The sequence below is a fragment of the Lepisma saccharinum genome, chromosome 20, assembly GCF_977018435.1.
Source record: "Lepisma saccharinum chromosome 20, izLepSacc3.1, whole genome shotgun sequence".
In the NCBI taxonomy this organism is placed as follows: domain Eukaryota; kingdom Metazoa; phylum Arthropoda; class Insecta; order Zygentoma; family Lepismatidae; genus Lepisma; species Lepisma saccharinum.
Genome location: NC_139248.1, coordinates 32,751,310 through 32,775,800, shown reverse-complemented (window position 1 = coordinate 32,775,800; position 24,491 = coordinate 32,751,310). Strand labels below are relative to the sequence as shown.

The 24,491-nt window shown below is 40.5% G+C and overlaps 1 protein-coding gene across 1 annotated transcript in view; it reads left to right on the top strand.

The window, feature by feature from the left end:
* Nucleotides 1-324: 324 nt before the first annotated feature.
* Nucleotides 325-24,491, top strand: part of Atg17 (autophagy-related 17) — a 322,986-nt gene continuing 298,819 nt past the window's right edge. The window contains exon 1 of the mRNA XM_083142317.1: nucleotides 325-377. The gene's annotated coding sequence lies outside the window, so the exon portion shown is untranslated. The remainder of the gene's footprint in view (nucleotides 378-24,491) is intronic.

Here is a 24,491-nt window from a genome sequence, read left to right as displayed (position 1 = left end):
TAAGCGATCAATGCCTTCGTTGTTACGTTTAAACATAACAAGCCTAACCTAACAACGAAGGCATTCCTCGCTTACGTCAGACTACGATGTTGGTTGTTGTGTTATCTCAGGGTCACGTGACATGATAAGAACTGCGCAGCTCTTTCCAGGCGTAAAGACGGTTGGAATTGCTTTCCGACGAAGCGCAAACTTTAAACACGGTTGAATGGAGTGTTCATTGTTTCGTGCAACTCGCGTGGATTTCCACTAATATACTTGTGTAAGTGTTGTGTTCAGTGCAATTGTGAGTGTGACAGTTCACGACCAGCATCTAGGACAATGGAGAGCATAGAGGACGGAGGTTTTACCAACATGACGTTCCGATCATGGAAAAAGGGGTAAGTAATATGAATCGATGTAGTTTGTTTTATAAATAATGTACGTTATCTTAGGGAGATTCATACCGAAGCGACAAGCTGCAAGGGTAACAGTTCGTTATATCGGAGACCCATTTCTTCATTTTTACACAAGAAACTACTTACGGAAATGAGTTTCTCTAAGGTTTCTAACGTTCGTCGAGGTATTTTCTTTCATCGTGGAATCTATTTGACCGGGAAATCATGTATTTTGCAAGAGAAATATCTCACCAACGCACAATTGCCATTGCTTTCGTCGTGGATGCTGCATACGTTTGATGACGTAACCCCCTGTCAGTGTTTCCAACCCATTTTTCTTTAACTATGCTTGCCTAACCTAATCTTATCGGAAATGGTTCGTGGGGCTATCCGTGAATGGTTCATGGAGTGGCTATCCGTCAGATACCCGTGCATAATGTGCAACTTGCACACGTGACAAACACGATAGTAGGTATTTTTCGGTGAATAAGGTTGGAAACACAGCATACTGACAACGGTAGTCAACGTGTGCCCACCATATTGTGTGTTAGGGAAGCGAAAAAAGGAATAACAAAAACTACTCTCTATGTGAAAAATTGTGTCTGTTTTCGTGTAAAAAGCATAATGGCACCTTGAACTAGGTTCCGCAATACACAATTCGCAAGTACGAACCATGAGTAACACAAAATATCCGATTTTAATGTGTCTCCGATGTAAAGAACTGTTACCGCTGCAAGCGACACACGGCAAGCTTCAATTGATACCCTGCTCATTTCGCATCGGGTGATACCGATATAATTGTACTAATCAGTGTATTAGTCACCAGGAGACCTTGCTACGAGGGTCGTTCGGAAAGTCCTACACATTTTTTTTTTTTTTTCCAGAAAAAAGTTGTGAAGAGATTTATTTTACTGACCTGTTACCATCGGCGGCTCACGGGAGGGGGGAGCAGCCGTGCCATGGCACTACCCTCAGATGAAACGCATGCCACGCCAAAATATTGAAAGTATTGTTAAATTAATGCATTTATAGTTTACATACAAGGAGATTCGAATCTCGCAATCGGTCAAGCTGACGAACGTCCCAACCTCCTCGCGTCATCGCCAGCTGTTTCGTACCTCGCGAGTCAACGGTCCGAGCGACCCAAGTTCCTTTTGTGTTATTGCGATTTCATCATGTTACGAAAGCAATTTTAACATGGTTCGATTTTTATTTACTTGTTAACACATACTGCGGAGTTTTAGCGATTACTTAAGATTTTGTTCAATATATGCTTTCGTAGTTAGGTTAGGCAGGCCAGGTTTGGTTCTCTTAACATTCAAATAAAGTCCCTAAATGCATTCTACTAAGGTTCCGATACATTCATTCCCACTAGTCTACGATACTTACAGTCGCTTGTTAACGGAAAATACATTGTCCATGGGAAACGCACATGCTTGTGTAAGGTAATTTTTTAATTTGTTTTTTCCAACATAAATAACTTTTTTTTCAAAATCCAAACAGTGCTCATTACTTTAAGGAAGGTTCAAATTACGTGTGACAATGATTGCCAAAATTCTACGATAATTAGCCTTCGTGCTAGGAGAATTTTTAAAAAATCGTGGAGGCACATAGTGGTTCGGATACCACTTTAAACTGTAGGTCCAGTCCCGATTAGCCTTACTGTGCACAAAGTGGACTTAAAACACCAAATCAAACCAAACCAAACCGTCCAAGAGCTGGCCTAACCACGTTGACACGGGGAACAAGGTGGCAGGGGTATAGGCATGCTGGTCATAAGAGACAGGCCGAGCCCATTATCCTTTGGCAAGACGAGGGGACTTTCGCAGTGTTGACATAGTTGCCACCTTAAGAGATAAGTAGCCAAATATGACTGATTTGTAAGACCCGTTGTGGAAGTAATTCGTGAGAATACTTTTCTGTCTCCCTTTGGAAAAACGAACGTAGTATCTTCCCAAAGTTATATGAACATTTAGAAATAAGATAGACGATGGAGCATCTAAAGGGCCATTCAGACTTGTTGTTATAGATTTGTTCCTTAAGAAAAGATATATCCCTTCCTCTCACCATCTCTTCTCCCATGCACACTTTTTCCAAATGAACGTCGAAAATATCCTAGACATTTTTTTGTAAAAGAAATTGTCAAAATGTCAAAGAAAACTCGCATCACAGAGAATTTTTGTCGTTTATATTTCTATAAAATTGTGCAGAAAATCTATAATAATTGAAGATTAAAATTGGTAAACGCTGTAAGTGCCACAATAATTCAAACACAGTTTTCCACGTTAAACTGTGAAATGTGCCATGCTTTATAATGTGGTAAACGTGAAAAGTGGCTGGTAGCCCTCTAAGTAGTTCAAAGGGGTAAAGAGGTCACTAGTGTGCACGTTCTTACGGGCTGATGTGCGGAACGATGCGATTTCCCAACACTTTCGCTTTTGGCACTTACAACGTTTACCACTTTTAGTCCTCAATTATTGATTTAGCAGATGCTACTCTAGTTCTAGCGCTAATCATATTTTAGTTGTTCGTAACACTGGTTGTTGATGTGCCTTGTTGGTGTGGAGGAATTTGAAACAAAGCAAAGCGTTAATTCCATGTTCGATTTGGCGTCTGTAATTGTTGTGTTTTTAGGGTTGTGTCCTATAGCGTATAAAAGATAGAATATTGAGTGAAGAGGGATCGGATTAGTGCGTTATTACTAGGGAACGGAACTCTAGGTAAATAAATGTTCTTTTCTGCGATAAGATAGAGACCCTCGTTTTTGCCAAAATTCTGATCATAGCCTTATATGTCAACACAGCAAATTTTATTTTACATAAAAACACATATTTTCCAGTTTTCCGTATGTAAATACATATTTTGCAAATTTTCATTTTAAATACATAAAATCGCTTATTGACTTCAGTTACCTCGAAATCCACGAAGGAAAAATGTTTATTCTCCGCATCTCTTTCATATCGAGTGTATTAGGTTTGTTTTGTCTTTGAACACGCTCGGTGGCAGACTTCTGGCACTTCGCCTACGATCCTATTGGGTGAAAATATTACCCCCACTGGATCTAACGCACAAGTGCTAATGTCTAAATGTACAGAAATTTTTGGGAAAAACAAAGGTTTTCAAAAATTGTGCCAAATTGCACGTGTTTTAGAAGGTGAATTAGAGGAAGGTTTGGAAAACCAGCGTTAGTGGCATTTCGTGCTTCAAATATGCAAGAATTGTTTCTTGTGACGTGGAGCGATCTTCTAACAATATAAGATGCTTTTTAGAGATAATTGTCACAGATTTACAATGGATAATTTGGAAAAAAACTATCGGGATCCACTGCAACTCTTCCAAAAAATAGCTCACTAAGAGGTAAGCATTTAGAAACTGATTTCAGGTGTTTAAAATGCATGTAATATTTTGTTACCAAATGTTTTTTATTTTGTCACATATTTTCCTGTTTTAATACATATTTTCAAGATTTAGGAGACACAAAGAAAGAAATATTTCTGAGATTTTTAGCACATAAAGTTCCGTTCCGTAGTTATTACTTTTATTACATACACCGTTCTCCAATTTACCAAACGAGAATAAATTAAATATTAAACATCTTGGCCAGTGGCGCAACCACAAGGAGGGGCGGGGTGGATTGCGGAATTTTTATTTTTTTCTTTCGATTTCTTGATCACGTTGGCACTACCCATCATGGTAGCCGCCGGCCGGCACTGCCTGTTCCAGAAAACATTTTGTTATTTTTCCACATGGTCACCACCACGGTTCAGGCATTGTCATACGTACACCCAATGGCGAAAGAAACAGTAGGCGAATTGTCCACCACCATATTCATTCGGTCTGAATTACACAATGTGATGACGATGAATTGAAATAAGGACGTCAATAAGCAGAGAACAATGCCTGCTTCGAACCAAAATAGTTTCATTCCTTAAAACAACGCAGGATGTAGGGAAAAAAAGGTAGTGAAAATAGCGGTGGACAATTTGCCTACCATTATCTTTGCCGTTGACTGTACAACGATCTTTTACATGTCTTCTTCATAGTAGTCTGGCGTCAGTCCATTGAACCAGTTTTTGCCATCTTCATGGAGTTTCTTGTCACTGTAAAATCTTCGTCCACCCTAAAATGACTTCAGAAAAGGACAAGGTCGCAAGCCCGGATTATACGGAGGATGATGCAGAACTCCCTACCCAAACTTTATGAACTCACCAATGCTGCAAATTCTCTGTAACGACAGATGGACACCCAAACCGCTCTTCGTCGTGAACATTTGTCCTTCCTTCGTTGAACATTCAACACCTACGCCTGACAGATGAATAATCCAATATGCCCTCGCCATACACAGCTGAAATGTGACTATCAATCTCACTGGGACGAACATTCTGTGCATTCAGAAATCGAATCACCGAACACCCTTTACACGCGGCAGAAATTCAATTTTCTGATTCATTTCCGAAGGGCCCAGCAAACTCAACGCAAGACTCAGTCTGTGTCCGAAAGGTACACAGGAATTCGAAAGAGACGCCCTCCCTTACGGTTATGCAACCCGGAATTTTGTAACATCTAGTTGCGCCTGGTAGAGTAGTTCCCGAGAGGAGCAGTGTTTCCAAACCTATAACTGTAGTGTTTCCAAACCTATAACTGTAGTGTTTCCAACCCTATATTGGTTGGTTGGTTGTTGATTTGGTGTTTTAAGTCCACAATGCACAGTATGACTGATCGGGACTGGACCTACAGTTTAAAGTGGGATCCGAACCCCTTTGTGCCTCCACCGGGACCCCTTGATTACAAGGCGACGACGCTAACACTGCGCCATCCAAGCCTGTATTGCTTCGTAGAAGACGAAACCTTCACGTAAACTTCTTCATTCGTGAGTTACATTTGGTTTACAGACCGACAGTACAGGACACTCTTTTCCTTTATTGCATGTTTTCTGGAACATTTATTTTTCCTTCTGCGGAGAAAATCTCTTATTATTTTACATCTTATTTTTCGCAGCTTCTCTACCATTTATTGGCTAATCGCAACAATGAGGATGAATGATGACTCGATGAAATTGATAAAAGGACAGTCATAAAGAAACCATGGGGGGCTAGATTCATATTATTATTATTACTATTATATCTTTCTGTTTTTACTTTACTTTTGGAAAATCGCAACGATGAGGATTAGTGTATGATAAAATTCAGGAAGGAACATTCATAAACAATCATACCCGGGCCGGGACTCGAACCCGGGAATTTCGACAGCGAGATCAAAAGCCGAAATTTGACCACGCTCGGGCACAGCGGCGGCCAATTATTATTAGTGATATTGTCTCAAGTAGTGTATTTTTCCACCATACTCTTTCATACAATCATGAAACGGATGAAAATTAAAATTTAAAATACCTGCCTACGTTTTTTTTAAGCTTGCAATATAAACCCCTACTGCACGAAGCCAAATTGTGGGAATACGAAACAGAACCAAGTTAACATATCTTGACCGTGGAAAGTGTTAATACAAAATCTAGAAAAGAGCCATTTAACAGTTGCCTGATTGCTTTTCCATTAGTTGTCTGGGAAGAATTGTGTGAAATGTGTGTCTATTGGCAGGCAAAAAAGAATACAAAGATCGAATAGAGAGGCAACACTGTCACTGTTCTGCACTGCACAAACAACCCGGCTCGTCGAGTGGGCGGGGCACTGTGGGTGCTAGCGAGCTGCTGTTGCTTCTGCAAAAAGATAACTCACAGACAACTGAATGACGCTTCGCTTAAAATCTAGTGAATCGAGAAAGGATTTGTTGAGGAAGTGAATTGAAATATAAACGCCAGAATTTGGTCTAAGCCTATAATGGTTACTCGCAATAAGAGCTGATCAATTTTTACATGTGAAATTCCGTAATGAAAGAGGCAACAGGCCGCACTCCACACCTTTAGCATGGTAACACTAATAAATCATCTCATTATATGCGTTCGGTTATGCTCATAGTCATGTTTAATATATTACTTTCAAATATAAACAATATCATGGACTCACTCAGAGGCAGAATTCAATTTTACGCTTTACTCTTCTGAAGCTCGTATTGTAGCAATATAATCATTCCGCTCCATTTTCGTATTCTCAATTGAACTCGCAATATTTTTTCCAGAAGTTGAGCCCCAGCTCCCTTCTCCCACCTTAAAAATTCTTGGGCGAAAGGCTACAAACTATACTAAAACTGAATTACAGACAATACTTTACGACTCAAAGTGACGTGACCTAGAACGTAGTGAAAAATCGCTGGTGCAAAATTCAACGTAATGATGATAAAATGAAGGTAGGAAAATGGATGTGCTAGAAAGTTTTACATACATACACACACATAGTTAGATCCGTGTAGAAGACATTTCTTCACATTTTTCTCATCTTGGCTTCCTTGAATTTCCGAAACTGTAAAGCCATGAACGCGTCAACCCCCTATAATCACGGAGTCCCAGGTTCGATTCCTGGTGGAGACACAACTGCCTAGTGGTTCGGATCTCACTTTCAACTGTAGGTCCCACTTCGGTTAGCCTTTCTGAGCATGAAATGGAATTAAAACAAAATTGGAACACGGTAACCCATCACAACACACGCGCAGAGGACGTTGAACTTAATGACTGACAATTTTTTCATATACATCGAAGTTTCAGCGAAGCTGGAATAAGGTCTATTTGCCATGCCAAATAGTGTGAATTTTCAGTCTCGTGGTGCGTTCTATACGAAGTGCACGCAAGTTATCTAAAAAAATTCAAATGTGAGGGTGAGTCGAGCTATGTTTCATTCATAAGACTCTTCACTTCAAACAAATTTTGCTCTATAGCTGTCGATTTCGAATGGGCATCTAAGACTGGTTGCTTAGCAGAATCACGGACTGTCATAGTTCCAATCACACTACAGACATAGCAAAAATTGTTCGCCTGAAAATGAGAGTAGAGGTGATCTCTTGAAATGTCTCGAAATATATAGATAGAATATATGGTCAATCAAAAAGAAAAACAATGGATAATGTCCAATTAAGTAGAAACGCTGTTAGAACCGGTGTTCATTCACAGAGCAGAAAGGTTATTTTGACAAAATCCTGTTTCCCTGCTGGCTGCTTCGGGGAATAGGGCTTTGTGAAGTTATCGTTTCTTGGTCAAGCGGTAGTCCTAATTGGTTGATGACCACGAGTTCCTTCGTAGGTAAACGCGGCAACAGAGGTTCACTGCCATAAAAGTGGTTCCCGCGCCGGCTGAAAGAGCGACGGGAAATTAAAGAACCATTGTCACTAACTTCAGAAAACATCTAATAATTTCCTTAGGTTTGGAAGCTGATCCGAAGGGAAAACAAATACCATAAAAACGACATGAATTAAATGATCGATTGATTTGGGGTGTAAGGGGTGATGTGTCCATGTAGTACACCCAACTGTCAACCTCACTTCCACGTTAGTACACCCTGGACTAAAGACTAACGAGGCTCTGGCGACTGGCCCCATGGCCAGTATAATTTTGTTTGTATTGTCCTGTGTTTTGTCCTTATTTGTGCTGAGTGTTCTTTGCAGCCTCAGCTTTTAACGAAAGTCAGAACATTTTAATATTTTATGATTTTAATTAAGCAACGTTAGAGTTGTTATGTGTAAAGATAAGAGGCTGGACCCCGTATAGTGTGACGGGTGCAAAATAGCCATTAGTGCTGACGCACCCAAAATTTTAAATTCAAATTCAAATTCAAATAAATGATCGATTGGCCCGTCCTTCTGTTGATGGATGGCAATTCATATTAACAATAATAATCGTAAGCGTATCATTAAAGAGTCAACAATCAAAGCTAATACGCATCTATTGATCAGAAATTACTACAGTGTTAAAGTTGTTTTTGTATCTTTTGTTATGTTAAGTCGCTCTTCTGTCACTTTCGGCTAATAAGGATGAGTGGCGATTGGATTAAATTGATACCATGATACCAATACTGAAGCCGTGGCTCGAACCCGGAAAATTCGTGGTATCGGAAGTGGACCACTTAACGCGCTTGGCCACCAAAGGGAACCGGCTATGCGGCCAAGCGCGGTTAGTGGTGGACTGACGATCCAGACACCGAATGTTCTGGGTTCGAGTCCCGCCCAGATCTTTGTCAATTTCTTAGTCTTCAGAAATCCCTTCACAATCTAAGACATAACACTTTATCAAAACTTCATTCCCCTCCCCTCCACCTCAAATTTAATATGCAATCTTCCCAACAAAATTTCCATGCCAATTTTATACTTCCTGTTGATATTGCTCCCTCAAAAAAAGCAATCTAAGACGTAATAATAATACACAAGGGATTCCCTGCCCCCCAAAATAATTATCAATCCCGCTACCTGGAAATCCCACTAACTTCATTAATCGCCCACCATAATTTCCCTATCAATCTAAGGCCTAATATGTAAGAGTTGGATATCACCCCCCCCCCCCCCCATCAATATTACTTATTGCCCGTAACAATTCCCCTGGCAATCTACAAATTACTATTTGTATAACAGCAATGGCTAATTGATCACGTAATTCAACTTGTGCCCTGTTTACTCAGTCAAATTTCCATCACAGTCTGCGCCATAATGCCCCACCCCCTGGGCACCCCTGATTTAGAACTGTGACAACGTGATAGGTGTAACGTAACTAACAGTTAGTGTTAGGAATGGGTGCATGTGTGCTGCGCATTTGAATTTCATGTGAATCAAATCTGTCAATAATGTGAATATTAATATTATAGAATATAATATAATGGTGCAGGTGTGCGAAAAAGTAACCATGAGCACCAAGGTATCAATAAGAAAGAATTGGAAAGATAAGTTGCATATGGAGATAGATACGAGTAAAACTGCTGCAGGATCTCGAACGAAGCACCCACCGGGGCTCGAATTAAAGCCAAAGCGTGGTGGCAAAGGCAACCGTGAAGTTACTGCATCTGAGATTTACGTCAAGCAGGGCCTGCGTGCTGTGTGCAAAGAAACTCACGCTTGCTTTAGGAAATAAGGATACTATTGAATCAATGCAATATAAAAGAGTATCTACCGTAATATATACATTATTATTGACTCGTGCATTCCCTGAAAAAAATGCATTGTTTTCACTCACATTTCTGCCCGCAATGAATATAAATGTATAATGTATTAAATTAAGCAGGTGCATGCAGATTTAAAAGTATTGATAAGATGATTCAATTGAATTGAATTGAATTGTTGTTTTTTAAGTCCACTTTGTGCACAGAAAGGCTAATTGGGACTGGACCTACAGTTTATAGTGGGTTCCGAACCACTATGTGCCTCCACCGGGTATCGAACCCGGGAACCCTTGATTAAAAGGTGACTACTCTACGACTGCGCCATCGGGGAGGCCCTAGTCCTCTTACGGAGATAATTCGTTCGGAGCAATAGAAATGCCCTATCAAAACAATTGGGAATATTATTTTCAATGTGGATATTCTTCGGAAAATATGTTTCTAACAACAGTTTACTAAATAGTGGGGACGTGGGGTGAGAGATAGGGACGGAGTTGGAAGAGAGAGAGAGGGAAAGCACACTGTTCAGTGCGAACCTTTGGGATTGCTTTTTCCTAGCGCACCAAAAACACAATACGTATTACCCAAATACAACCCAAACCTTCAATGGCGAAATTGTGAGTCAATCACTCAACTGGAATAAAAAGTACGGATTTAAATCTAGGAGGCCAGAAGATAGTTATTGCGCTACCATGTGCCAATACAAAAAAAATCCACTTTGCCCGCGAGAATTGTCATGCCTGAGTGAAATGTAGTTTACGTTAGTTGTGAGAGTTGTTTCAATTTCATTGCCTGCCAAGAATAATGATAGCGTTGAAAGCATAAAATACGGAAATGTGCATGTTTGGCGAGCTATGAGAAAAGTAGATCCTTGTGTTTTCTATTCGAATTTTACTCATTTTATGTCAACCTTTACATATAGCCAATGGCGACAGAGGATGAATGATGCTTCAGCGAAATTGATGAAGATTGAAGAAACAACGAAAAAGAAAAACTCATAATTATCAGAGGCTAGGACCCAAGAACCCTGGCTACTCAGCATGTTATGATATTTAAGTATATCCCGGATTGCTGGTAAATCCTTTCCTAGATATTTGTAATGAATGAACCCCCGCCCCCGCTACGAGAAAAAGAAATACTATAGGATGTGAAACATTCACAATGTAATTGCATTGCTTTATATCGCTCTTGGCTGTATTCCAAATGTAGTAAGAGATCAGCGATAAGTTGTATTTTTTTTCTTTTCTAAGGTATAAGTGTATTTGAGCGCAAGGGCTACCTATTTCATCATTATAAAGAGTTGACCTCGTCGTTACATTAGCACCAGGCACGAATGCATCAATTTCTATTTCGGTTATTTTACATCACTCTTCTGCCTCCTGAGTTAATCGCAATAATACGGATGAATTATCAATTTATAAAATTGTGACGGGACAAACTCAGTGATACATTCATGCCTGACCAGAGTTCGAATCTGGAACATATGACCTCGCTTCGCTAAAAAGGCTGGCAGAAATGTATCGGAAAAGTATAGGAGCGCCAGGAACCGGTTTCACCCAGCAGAGACGGTGAAATCATTTACAGCGACTCGCTGTGGCAGTGTTGCTCGCCACCCCCTCCCCCTCTCTCGCAGGTAACCTTCTCTGCACCCCACCTGCTGATGGAAGAGGACGGTCAAATGCTGCACCTACTTTTCGTTTCAAGCATATTCCGTCTAGAAAGTTTTTGGAACAACTCCGCCCCCCCTTCTCACCATGGTTAATAAATGAGACCCTTGCACTTTCAAAACCCTTATCGCAAGAAAAAGCTGGCATCAATTTTACACCACCGTACAATAAGATTTACACGGGAAACATTTCCTAACATATTTTCTTGATTCGGACTAAGGTCAAATTAAAAATAGTCAAAGGAATTATACACAAGAGAATTAAATTACTGAAAATATGGAAAAGCATGATACCGAAATCTGTAATGAGTGCGAAGGGAAAATCGAGAAAAGGAAAAAAAGGGTATAAAAGTATTCGAATAACCAGATTAAGAGAGAAAGTTATCACGGCTCGAACAATGCAAATGAAAAAAAAACGGGAAAAGAACTAATACGAATTGAAATATACGACAATCGGAAGTAGGCTGAAGGAAGCAAATTTTAATAAACGTGGGAAAAAAACATAATGAAAGGAGCGCTGGTTCGATTCGCGACGGAAGCTCATATTTGTTGTTCGAATCCCACTCTACACTGTACGTCCAAATGCATTTACACTTAAAACAAACTTCGTGGAACTTTTTCCAAAACAGATGTCGCCAAAAATTTAAAAACAAAAGGAATAACTCTGAAGAAATAATGCAGAGAGCGTTATTGCAAAATGAAAAAAAAAAAGTCTAATGAGTGGAAATAGGATACAGTGGGAAAAGACAAGCGTGACAGGCATAAGCACACTGAACGGGGAGGGGGTGGTTATGGGGGTCAGAATCCTGTCTTTGGACTTACCTATGGTGGCAGGACCAACGAGAAAAAATCTCGAAAAGAATAACTGCAACAATGGAGTTCGGGGATCCGCATTAGTGCGTGTGATGTAAAAACCAATCACAATTTCCACGTCATTTTACTTTTGCCTTTCAAGGGTTGTTCCGAGCACAAGTAAATTTTTAAGATTTTTTTTTTTCAATTTATGCACAGATACATTAATGGAAACGTAATTTATGATCTAGAGTGGTGGGCCACCAGTGGGAATTGTATCTAGGACCGCTTGATTACAAGGCGACTTTAGGCTATCGGAAGGGGCTTTTTTCTGAAATAGATAACAGAATTAGTCATAATGCTATCTTTTCGTCTGTATGACTCTCTCATGGGAGGTGTCAAGTATCCGAGCGATAACGAAATCCGTGATACTTCCTTTCTTCACATATTCGTTCGGAAGTGGTAAAAGAATAATAAAAAAACTCAAGCATAAATGTTAATAACAAGCATAAATGTTATTATTACCAGAGACATTCTCAAAATAAACTTCTTTGGAAATCAAATCAATATCTCCACCCGGTCGCGTGAATCTGTGGCTAGATTCAAGAGTTGGAAACACTACGCTTCTCGCGAGCTGCTCTTCCTGGCGAAACTAGATGATATAAAATTCTGGGTTGCATAACCTTTAGGGGGGACGTTTCCTTAGATTTCCAGTGTACAAAGAGCAGGCTTGAAGTGCAGTATTGACTGAAGTGACGTCACCTAGTGCAGTTCGAAAGCGCGAAGTACACGATCAATCGAGACCACAGCTCGGAGCACGGATCGTTGCAGGATTGCTTACGCGGCTTCTGCACTCGTTGTTCATTTGTTTGAAATCACGGAGGTAGAAAGCCAGCAACACAAGTTAAATATGCATTACAGGCCAGCATGTTGTTGGCTGAAGTTCTTCTATTGTGTGGAAATGTATGTGTAAAAGCATTTGAAAATGCTATGTGATTTCTATGGTGAGAAACAAGTGTTTAAAACGCGGGGAAAAAAGACTCCTCAGTTTTTACTACTGATCGTATTTGGCGCTGCAGTCGAGGTGCAATTCGAAAGACTTTCACTTCCGGTCCACGGCTTCAAGACTGAACTGTGAGCGATTTTTTTTCCAGTCAACTTGTTAATGCGGGTTCATTTCTTGCTCTTCTATTTTCAGCGCAAATTTGCTGCTTTCTAATCTAATCTAACCTAACCTAACCCAACGTACAGCGCAAATAAGATATTCTCACAATCAGAACACCGTAACTTTCCAACAGCCAATCAGAGAGCAAGAAATGAACCAGCATTCACAAGTTAACTGGAAAAAGAAAAAACGCGAACTGTGAGACCATTCTCGGAGCATGCTCCCTTCAAGTACGGTCTTGCACATTTCGGACACGGCCAGAACTTGCCTGGAAAACGACCGAGGAATGACATGGCGGCCTACGCCGATAGAAGTGAAGGTTGTGGCTTTGTGTGCATTCTGTGAACAAAATGGCAGGACTTTCCGAACGACCCTCGTATATGTAAATCATGTTGTAAAAGCTTGCAACTTTGTGAATACTTGAGAGAGGCATGTCCATGAGAAAATGAAGAAATCATGTGCACTGACCACCAAACTTCATACGCTACATTTTTCGCTTTCCTTTCCAGCCTGGCTAAATCAAAGGCCTAAACACCAGTGCAGTGGTTGACAACCATTGAGACCGTGGCCCACTATTTTTTTTTTAGTCAATGCCCGGATCCCAAGATATTTCCTCGTAAATACTTTTCCAGCATTTATAATTTTATACATGAACTAACATGCCCCCTTGAAAACAAATATCGGTAAATATATTTTGGCATAATCATAAAGAGTAATACAGGGTGTCCCACGAACGGCGAAACTGGGAATTAAGAGTGGCGTTACTTTGTAACCGAAACCTGTACATACATAAGTCATACACCAAATGTTAGCCCTGTCCAAGTAGATATTTTTAAACATAGAAACAACAAACGGGGTGCAGCGTTGTTCATGCAGTGTTGCCAAATGTAAGTGAAAGTGTAAATTTATTTTTCCACAAAGCATGGAAAATTGCATGTCAAAAATTCGTACGGAAATTTGGACGTCAATTTCCACCTTGGGTAGGTGAACTATTTCGCCATCTATAGTTCAGAGAAGAAAACCGATCGTTTTCGCGTATAGCCAATCCTGGAATGCCTCGTAAAGGCGTACCGGTCCAATTGGGTGTTTTAAAAACATTATGAGGTACAGTGGCAACACTGTTGATGTTTGAAGGCAACAAAAGGTGTGTTTAGTGATGGTCTATGACATGGAAATACTGGAAACAGGAAAAAAAGAAAATGAAAATTATGGTGAAAAAAGTGTTACTTACCTACTCCTGGCAACCATGCAATGCGCGTAACAGGCAGTGTAGCTTTACAAAAGATGTTGAAAATGACAACCATTTTCCCTGAGGCATTCATCAACACGTTTTATCATGTTGGAAGCAACTTTATGCAAGGTTGATTGGTTTATATTGTTAATGGCTGTGCAAATGTTTATTTTTAGATCATCAAGTGTTCTTGGGTTATTAATGTAAACTGTTTGTTTCAAATAACCCCACAGAAAAAAATCTGGAGACGTCAGATCCGGGGAGCGACTGGGCCATAAGTTTTTGCTTATAATGTGATCGCCAAAAAACTCTGCCAACATGTCTAAAGTTTCATTAGACGTGTGACATGTTGCGGAGTCTTGTTGAAACCAACAATCACGTTCATCACGTTCCAACAGAGAAATAAACTGTGTGATAAGATCACGATAAACTATTCCGTCAACTGTTGTGTTGAAAAAGAATGGATCGATTATTTTTCTCTGCGAAATCGCGCACCACACACCGATCTTTTGTGGATGAAGTGATTGTTCATGTAACAAATGGGGATTGTCACTTGACCAGTGTCGAGAATTTTGACTGTTGACATATCCATTTAAGTGGAACCATGCTTCATCCGTGAAAAAAACCTCATCCAAAATATTCACACCATTGTCTCTAATAAAATTTCTAAACCACTGGCAGTATCTTACACGTGCACCTTTGTCTGCTTCCTTCAGTTCTTGCACAGCCTGTACCTTATATGCACGTAGGTACAATTGTTTTAACTCTCGGTGAGTTGGTGTTTTTGATACACCTGACTGTGCAGCAAGTTTACGAACAGATTTCCTGGGAGATTGTGATATTCTCTGCTCCACATCCTGCAGCACACTTTGTGTCAAAACTGCTGGTTGTCTGTGGTAGGGTTTGTCATTAACTGATCCTGTTTCACGAAATCTGGAAACAAGTCGATATATCGTCGAATTTTCTGAAACACTGTTATTCGGATATTTCTCGCGGAACACAGTTTTTACACTAGCGTACGATTTTGAACAAAAATAATGTTCCACAATGAACACCCTCTCTTCCAAAGAGTACTTCATTTCACAGAACAATTCTAATCTTCCCCTACGAACAATGCGAAATGCACGGCTCAAACAGTTCTGAGTACACAACTAACTGATTCTTTTGTTCTCGTTCGGTGGGCGCTCTTATCGCATTGCATGGTTGCCAGGAGTAGGTAAGTAACACTTTTTTCACCATAATTTTCATTTTCTTTTTTTCCTGTTTCCAGTATTTCCATGTCATAGACCATCACTAAACACACCTTTTGTTGCCTTCAAACATCAAAAGTGTTGCCACTGTACATAATATTTTTTTTAAAACACCCATTTGGACCGGTACGCCTTTACGAGGCATTTCAGGATTGGCTATACGCGAAAACGATCGGTTTTCTTCTCTGAACTATATATGGCGAAATAGTCCACCTACCCAAGGTTGAAATTGACGTCCAAATTTCCGTACGAATGTTTGACATGCAATTTTCCATGCTTTGTGGAAAAATAAATTTACACTTTCACTTACATTTGGCAACACTGCATGAACAACACTGCACTCCGTTTGTTGTTTCTATGTTTAAAAATATCTACTTGGACAGGGCTAACATTTGGTGTATGACTTATGTATGTACAGGTTTCGGTTACAAAGTAACGCCACTCTTAATTCCCAGTTGCGCCGTTCGTGGGACACCCTGTATAATATTTTTGACACAGCTTTCTCTAAAAGAAAAATACAAACTAAACATGGAATGAGAAAGCAATGGATAACACGACAGGTAAAACAATATAGTAAAATAAAAAGATCCCTAATAAGTCAAAGTCAACGCACTCCCATAAATAAATCAGTAAACAAATTTCACATAAATTACTATAAAAAACAAATAAGAGATGCCAAACAAAAATATTATCCGAACACAATTGCGTCTTCAAATAACAAACGCAAAGCAATGTGGGACGTTGGAAATGAAAATGCAGTGATGTAATAAAAACAAACAATATCAAATTAAGTACAAATGACGTTGAAATAGACGATCCATTTGCAGTGTGTGAAACATTTAACAAATACTTCACCGAATTAGGAGATAACTTAGTAACAAATATAACTAACGTAAAAAACCCATTGCATTGTTCCTGTAAACCGCGCACTCTAGAAAGCATTTTTGTTAACCTTAGAGTGTCATAGATACAGTGTGTTTCGCTAGCTTTCGGTCTAGCTTACAAGAACCAAACTATTGGTAAGAATATAATGAATGACATTTGCTACGGATATACCTTGGTTTCCCAACAAGAATCCTGTAAACTCTTCTTTCCTCTCCCATTCGTGCCACATGGCCTGCCCATCTAAGTCTTCTTGATTTAATTATTCTAATAATATCTGGACGTGAATACAAATTATGTAGTTCTAAATTATATAACCTTCTCCACTCACCTATCTCCTCATCCCTTTTAGGTCCAAATATTTTCCTAACGATCTTATTTTCAAATACTCTGAATTTATGTTCCTCTTTCAATGTAAGGGAACAAGTTTCGCTTCACTGCATTCATCAATATTTTCAGGTTTATCTCATCTGAAGCTGGGACAGACAAAGTAGCAAGATTTATATTAACATGCTTCTGCATCTCTCTTCATGTGATTACCTTATTGTTTCCTCGCATCTCTCAATTACAATCTCCGCAATTTCTTGAGTAAGAATTTCCCTTGTTCTTCATATTTTTCTGCATTGATTTTCTTTGTCACGGGAAACTCATTTCTTGACGTATGCAGAGTGTTCATCTGTGGGTGTCCGTTTCTTCATGAGCAGAAAACATATGGGAAGAAGCATCTGCTTCTAGTCTTCTTAAGGCCTTGATATTATGTAGTAGAATTCGTTCGACATATTCAGTGAAATTTTGCAGTCGCCAATAATTCATCCGATAAATCTATTCGTTCAAAATTTCTACTCACGGCGGCGTTCTCGTACAAGACTGTCTAAGGATATCCGTCATTTGGTGGATGCACTTCATTCGGTGATGCTAACTCCCCACATACGAGGGATACAGCAAAAATCAAGCCAACTGTATTTTTTCTCAAAGTTAAACGACGGTACCACAATAAGATCGTATGTCCTTGAGAACATGACACCCGTAGTATGTGGACACTTCACTAGATGGCAGTGTGATGAACGGTTATTGTACAGAGGGCAGTGGTAATTCACTGTTAAGTCAAAGGTCGTGCAACAAAGTGAACAACGTTCGTGTATCAAAATAGCCGTTCTTAGGGAAAGAAGTGACAGAAAATGCCACAGGAAGCTGGTGGAAACTGTAGGAGAACAGTGTCATGATATGATATGATATTTATTGATATTGATACGAGCCCTTCGGCTGTGCGTATCTTACAATATTGTTACATAAACACCCCGACCTTAAACATGCACCCCATTTATCATACATTCAGAAACATTTATAAACAGAAACATTTGGAAAATAATTACATACTATGTACATATAAAAATAGCAATGTGGTCCTCTTCTTGCATTTGAGATTGTTCATTTTCACAACACTACATTACACTCTTCACCTATGCTTGAGCCCCTGCTGTTCCGTACCCGTCACTTTCACTGACTCCTTGCAGCAGTTTCCTGCGCTCCCTCCAAACTGCATGAAAATAGGAGCCCAGGGCTTTGATATTTACATTCGTTATACCACTCCTCTCCTCCCTACATATAGCCTGGATGGTCTGCCCAATGCTGTCCCTTGCACTGTCCCCCCATTTGCGTTGTCTGAGGGGTGCCGACCAAACACACTCGTGTAGGATGTGAGCCCTCGTCTCCTCTCCGCCGCATAACGTGCAGATGGCACGACCGTCCGGCCCCTTGAGTTTGTGTTGCCTCCACCCCCCTAGCAGGAACCAGGCGAATCCACGTCTTTGCTGGTACGTACACGTATCAATATATCGTTTTCTCCCCCATTCCACCCACACCCCTGGCGGTTGTGCGGCGACGAGCGTTACCTTCTCCCTACATTCTGCCATGATGTCTTGCCTGCTACCGTCCCCAACCTCTCCCTTATGATTTGCAACATCCCAGTTTCGCACCTCCCGCCCCTCACCTCTTCCCACAGTTCCCCCAGACCCATTCTGTACAAGTCGTCCTTAATCCCACTTGCCCAGTGGCGTGCGAACCCTTCCTCAATCTGAACTCGCAGACACTGTTGTTTCAGTGAGTCTCCGGCCCCTTGCTCCAGCTTCATCCAGTACTTGAAACATCTCATCCTCGCTTCGACATCCTCCCTATGTTTTCCCATATCCCTCAGGACGCCACACGTGCTTGCACTCGTGCTGGTTCCCAGTATTTGTTTTAAAAACCGCGCTTGTATCTGATTTGCTACTCGCCCCCCTACCCTCCCCCGTAGTTCCGCGCCGTAAAATAGGGTTGCTTTCACCGTTGCTTCATAAATTTGGTCCAGCAATCTCACACTGACTGTAAGGACTTTCCGTTGCAGTCGCTCTACCTTGCCCAGCCCATAACAAGCTTTTCCCTTTCTGCCTTCGATGTGCTTTGCCCACTCCCTTGCCATACTCAGCGTGATGCCTAGATAGGTGAAACGTTTGACCCTTTCAAGCTCGGAATCCCCATAGGTCCACCGCTCCTTTGCTGCGAAAACATAAACTTTCTTGAACGCCATTATTTTAGTTTTTCGTGTATTTACCTTCAACTTCCATGTTGTGCAATATTGTTTAAGTCTGTTCAATCCCCGCTGTAACCCCTGTACTTCGTTTGATATTAAAACGAGATCATCCGCATAGAGAAGCATTGGTATCGGTGTCCCGACTATATCCGGTGTTTCAGCTCCTTCTTCTCCCACGAAGCTAGCAACGTCATTAATAAAAAGAATGAAAAGTAAAGGTGAAAGTATGCATCCCTGCTTGACGCCTACCGTGCTCTCTTGATGCCCAGACACCACCCCCTGCCCACATTTGACACAAAATTTGACCCCTCTGTACATATTCATTAGCGTATTAATCATTCTAGCCGAAACCCCCATGTCCCATAACTTCCCCCACAGCATTTGCCTATTGATAGAGTCAAACGCCTTTTCAAAATCAACAAAACAACAATATAATTTTCCCCTTTTCTCGTTTAACTTGCTTTGGATCAATGTGTTCAGGACAAAAACATTATCTATAGTGCTATAATTGGACCTGAAACCAGCCTGCAGGGGGGTCAGTTTATCAAAAATATCGGCCCATTTTCTCAATCTGTTGTACAGAATACTACAATATACTTTCCCTAACACGGGCAGGAGAGAAATACCTCTGTAATTATTAGTGTCATTTACATCCCCTTTCCCCTTGTAAAGAGGACAAATAACGCTCGTTTTCCATATTTTGGGGAAGGTTCCACTATTGAATATGTTGTTGAGCAGAGACCTTCCCGTTTACGCCAATCGCTCGTTACAATTCAGCACCTTCACGAGATCTGGTCCGATTCCATCGATACCCGCCGCCTTGTCGGTCTTCAGCGAGCGAACAGCCGCATCATATTCCAGCCTCGACACACTTTTGTCAAGGATTGGAACAAAAGTACCCAGGAACCTGCCCTCGTTTGGAATAGCCCCTGATCCCCCCTCCCCTTCCAGCAGCTTGAGAAAATGATCCTCCCAGCTCCGTGCAGAGATACTGCCTATTGTATACCGACTCCCTTGCAGGTTGCGAATAATCCGCCACAAGTTCCTTGTATCCCGGCCCTGGATGGCCTCCTGAAAAGCCCTCACTTTCCTCTCCCCCCACTTCTCCCTCTCCCTTTCCAAAACTTGCGCGTAACGCCGGCGTTCTTCTAAGTAATTTAATCTAGAATGCTCAGTTTTGCGAGCACGGAATTGCCTTAGAGATCGATCCAATATTCGTTTGGGCATCTTACATACGTCATTATACCACGTGTCAGCCTTGCTGGGAACTTGTTGACGTGTGTCCCGCAACATGTGCCTCGCTGCTCGCATTATGATGTGGTAGTATAAAGAGACCCCTCTTTCCACCTCGCCTTCGCCCAACGCTCTTTCCATTTCCCTCGTAAGCATAACCGCTATATCATCTTGCAACCCTTGTTGGAACCACTCTAGCCCCTCCTCTGAAATCTTATATTGCCTCTTTTGTTCCTGTAATGTTCCTGTGCTTTCAGACTTGTAAACACATGTGGCACGATGCTATATTTAAGGATGTTGGCTGGTTTCCCTATCCTACACATGGTACACTACATCTGCACTGTTCATACATTCCACAATACCATACACTGCCCCCTTCCATTTGCATATTTAGGATTTTCGTGCTGGTCCGGCATTCTCGAAATAAAAAAAAATGCCATGACTTTTGCTGTAACCCTCGTATAGTAAATATACTTCTCTGGATCGTCTTCTGTTTTTATGCATTATAATTTCTTGAAAGCAGACATTTTGGATGTAATATAACTAATAAACACTGTGAGTATGTTCTAATGCTCTTCCGGGGTGTAAGGTGACCGTTTCTGAACGCTACTAAATGTTAACCTCACTAAACCCCAAAACTGCAGTCTTGTAGGCTAACGAGTCTCTGCCGTCTGGACTTACTGCCAGTGTGTTGTCCTGTGTCTTGTCCTTTATGTGCTGAGTGCCCCTCCCCTTTACAGCCTCAGTTTTCAACCTGGGTAAGGAGATTGTAGTTCCCAGAGACACATGTTGATATTCTATCTATGGTAAGGTGCTCGGCCCCGTATAATGTGAAGGGTGCATATACTAGTATGTGCTGACGCACCCAAATTATTAATTTCAATTGATCAATAACGTTCTTCCATTGTCACCGGTAGCAAATGAACGAAATTGATGGTTAGTTGTTACTATTACTACTACTAGGCCTCCCCCGATGGTGCAGTGGTTGCGTCGTCGCCTTGTAATCAAGGTGTCCCAGGTTCGATACCTGGTGCAGGCACAAGGTGGTTCGGATCTCACTTTAAAATGTAGGTCCAGTCCCGAATAGCCTTACTGTGGATAAAGTGGACTTAAAACACCAACTCAAACAAACTAACTACTACTACTAATTTTTATTATTATTATTAGGTTTGTATGAAAATGAAGACAAGTTACATATCACTAAATTATATGGAGTGACTGGAGATACTTAATTTAACAACCTTGAGCTCCAGAAGGAACTATAAAAGTAATGTATTGATACAAAACATTTTGTCAAATATAACTGAATACATTATAAATACAATACTATGTAATAATAATAATCCTTGACGCAACAGCCCATGAAGGGCCTAGGCATACCTACCGACTGATGGTCTCCCTCCCACACTTTCCATCGTCACCTCTAAGCGTGGAGATCTTCAACCAGTATTGGAATAGTCGGGGGGTCATAATAAATATTCAAATTCATGGCTTTTAAGCCGACCTTCGTGGCGGAATGGTTAGCACAGCATGCTATGATGCCAAAGGTCTCGGGTTCGAATTCTGGTCTGGGCATGGGTGTTCTTTGTGAGTGTCCCGTCATCAATGTCATCATATCATCACGCATCTTCATCTTCGCGATTAGCCAAAACCGGTACAAAAGCGAAGTAAAATGAACCAAATCAATCAATCAGTAAGTATGTACACTTCGCAACATCTTATTTGACTGGCCTGAAAAATTTCAAAGTCCGGAATTCGTAAATCTGGCAGCATAGCGCTTCAGAGCCAACTAAGAGTAGCCAACTTTGCAACATTTCTTCTTCCTGAATGAAAACGCTCGTGATTTTTTTTCATTCTTTCACATTCCATAAAGTAAAGATACCCTAAAGCAGTAATAAAATATATGAGTAGACATGTGTTTCCCCCAGGTACACATGTCATTCGACGCTGGGTGGGCACCGGGGACACTTCCAATGTTAGAAAAATTCCCGGATTTGAACCGGCCGGGGATCGAACCCGGGACCTTTAGCATGGTAGTCAGACGCATTACCGACTTTTTTTCTTAAAGGAATGCCCCTATGCGGAAGTATTTCCCATCATTCACACGACTTTCACTCATATCAATTAGACTATTTACTCGATTTTCCTCATGCTTTACCCGGGACTCGAACCCGGAACCTCCGAAGTTGTAGCGCGCTGTGCTAACCACTCTGCCACGGAGGTCGACTGACTGAGCCACCGTGGCCACTTGTATCGTAATAAGAAGATAGAGAAATTCGGGTTAGTGCCTTCTTCTTTCTTCCACCATCATACATAGGATAGCTGTAGTAGGGCACAAATCTCTAGCATTCTGTTCTCGCCCCTTGTTTTAAAGGACCTATAATTTCAAAGAATTCTCGTAGAATTGTCCAGAATCGACATGTGGGCATATGCCTGATAATATAAATATCCGAACAAACAGATAAATATCTGCTTCATTTGCAGGAAATATAAAACAATATGTAGAAGGACATTTAGTTAATAACATTAACGTTTCAAGGTATATGTCGAAATTCAAATTATTTGTACAGTTGTGAATTCTTCGGGAGTTTGACACGTTCTTACAGTCAAAAGAACAAAATTTAAACCAAACAAAATAAAAATGATCACATGAAGACTCGTGACATTTACGTGATGCCTCTCAGGGTATTGGGTAATAATATCCTGTACGTTCGTTGGCCAAATGAAAATCAAAGTCTAGGTTTCACTAGGAGAAAAGACGTATATTTTACTTCTTAGCAAAATAAATGCTCTTGTGCATAAAATCCATTTCACTCAAATAAATAACAGTTTCTTACAATTGCCGGTCCCGTGGCGGAGTGGTTAACACATCGCGCTACAACGCTAGGAGTCCCGAGTTCGAATCCCGGCCTGGGCGTGGATGTTTGCGAGTGTCCATTCATAATTGCATCTCCATCTTGGCAAATTAGCCAAAAGTGGCACAAAAACTGAAGTAAAATAAAGCAAATCAGAAAAAAAAGCTTCTTAACAATTTAACTTGACCACTTTTTAAAACTAAAAGCCCGAACTAAAAGTAAAGACAGAACACAATCGTAATTTCCATGGCAACAGCTCTTAACATATACAGGTCGGTCACTATCCTGATATTATCGGTGATAGGTCTAAATATTTAAACACCACAAGAATCACAAAATAAATAATAGATATTAAGATTAATAACAATAAACATTTGTAGAGTAATAAAGGAAGTTAACAACAATAAATATCGGTCCAAGTGGAAAGGACGTGTCAAATTTTGAATGTATCCTCTAACAGAGCAAGATTCTCGTAATGGTGGCTGCAGAAAAATGTCCAAGGGGATAAATATCGGAAAGTTTTATCCTTATGTTAGATACAATGACATCATAAGCAAGGATAAGGAAGATATAAAAGAAGATGAAAGAAGGGAGAGAAAGAGAGAGAGAGCAGTGAGAGACGGGTAAAGAAAGAGAAAAGAAGAAGCGACACACACACACACACACACACACACCACACAGCCAGAGAGAGATGGGATAAATAAATGAAATAGGAAAAACAATGCAAATCACGTATATAGAGATATAGATGGATGAATGCAGATGCAGAGATTGGCGAGAAGGAGAAAGAATGAAATAGAGAAGTGAGACAGATAGAGAGAGAGAGAGAGAGAGAGAGAGAAAATACGAAAAATAGACAAACGAGAGAGAAGAGATAAAGAAAGGAAGAAATAGAGATGCGAGGTAGATACATAGATAAAGAAAGAAATGGAGAAACCAGAGAGAAAAGGTAAATAAATAGAGAAGCAGGAAAAGAAAATACAAAAGAAATAGAGAAAGAAGAGAGAAGAGATGCAAGAGAGATAGAGAATAAGAATGAAATATAGAAGCAAAAGAGAGAGAGAGAGAGAAATAAAAATAGAAAAGCTTGAGAAAAAGATAGATTAAGAAAGATATAGAGGTGCGAAAGATAGAGAGAAAGACAGAATACGAAATAAATAGAGAAGTAAAAGAACGAGAAAGAAATAGCCAAGTGAGAGACGAGAGAAAGAAAGAAAAATAGCAAGATATACTTGAGAAGAATGAAAGAAAGAAAGAGATAAGCGAGAGAGAGAGAGAGGGAGAGAAAAAGAAATAGAGATGTGTGAGAGAGAATGGGAAGAAGTAGGGAAGCGAGAGAGATATAGAGACAGAGAGAGAGAGAGAAGCAAGGCAGGCGGAAAGAAGCAGAGAATAAAGAGGAATATCAGATAAAAGAGAGAAAGAAGAAAGGGACAGATAATAGTAGG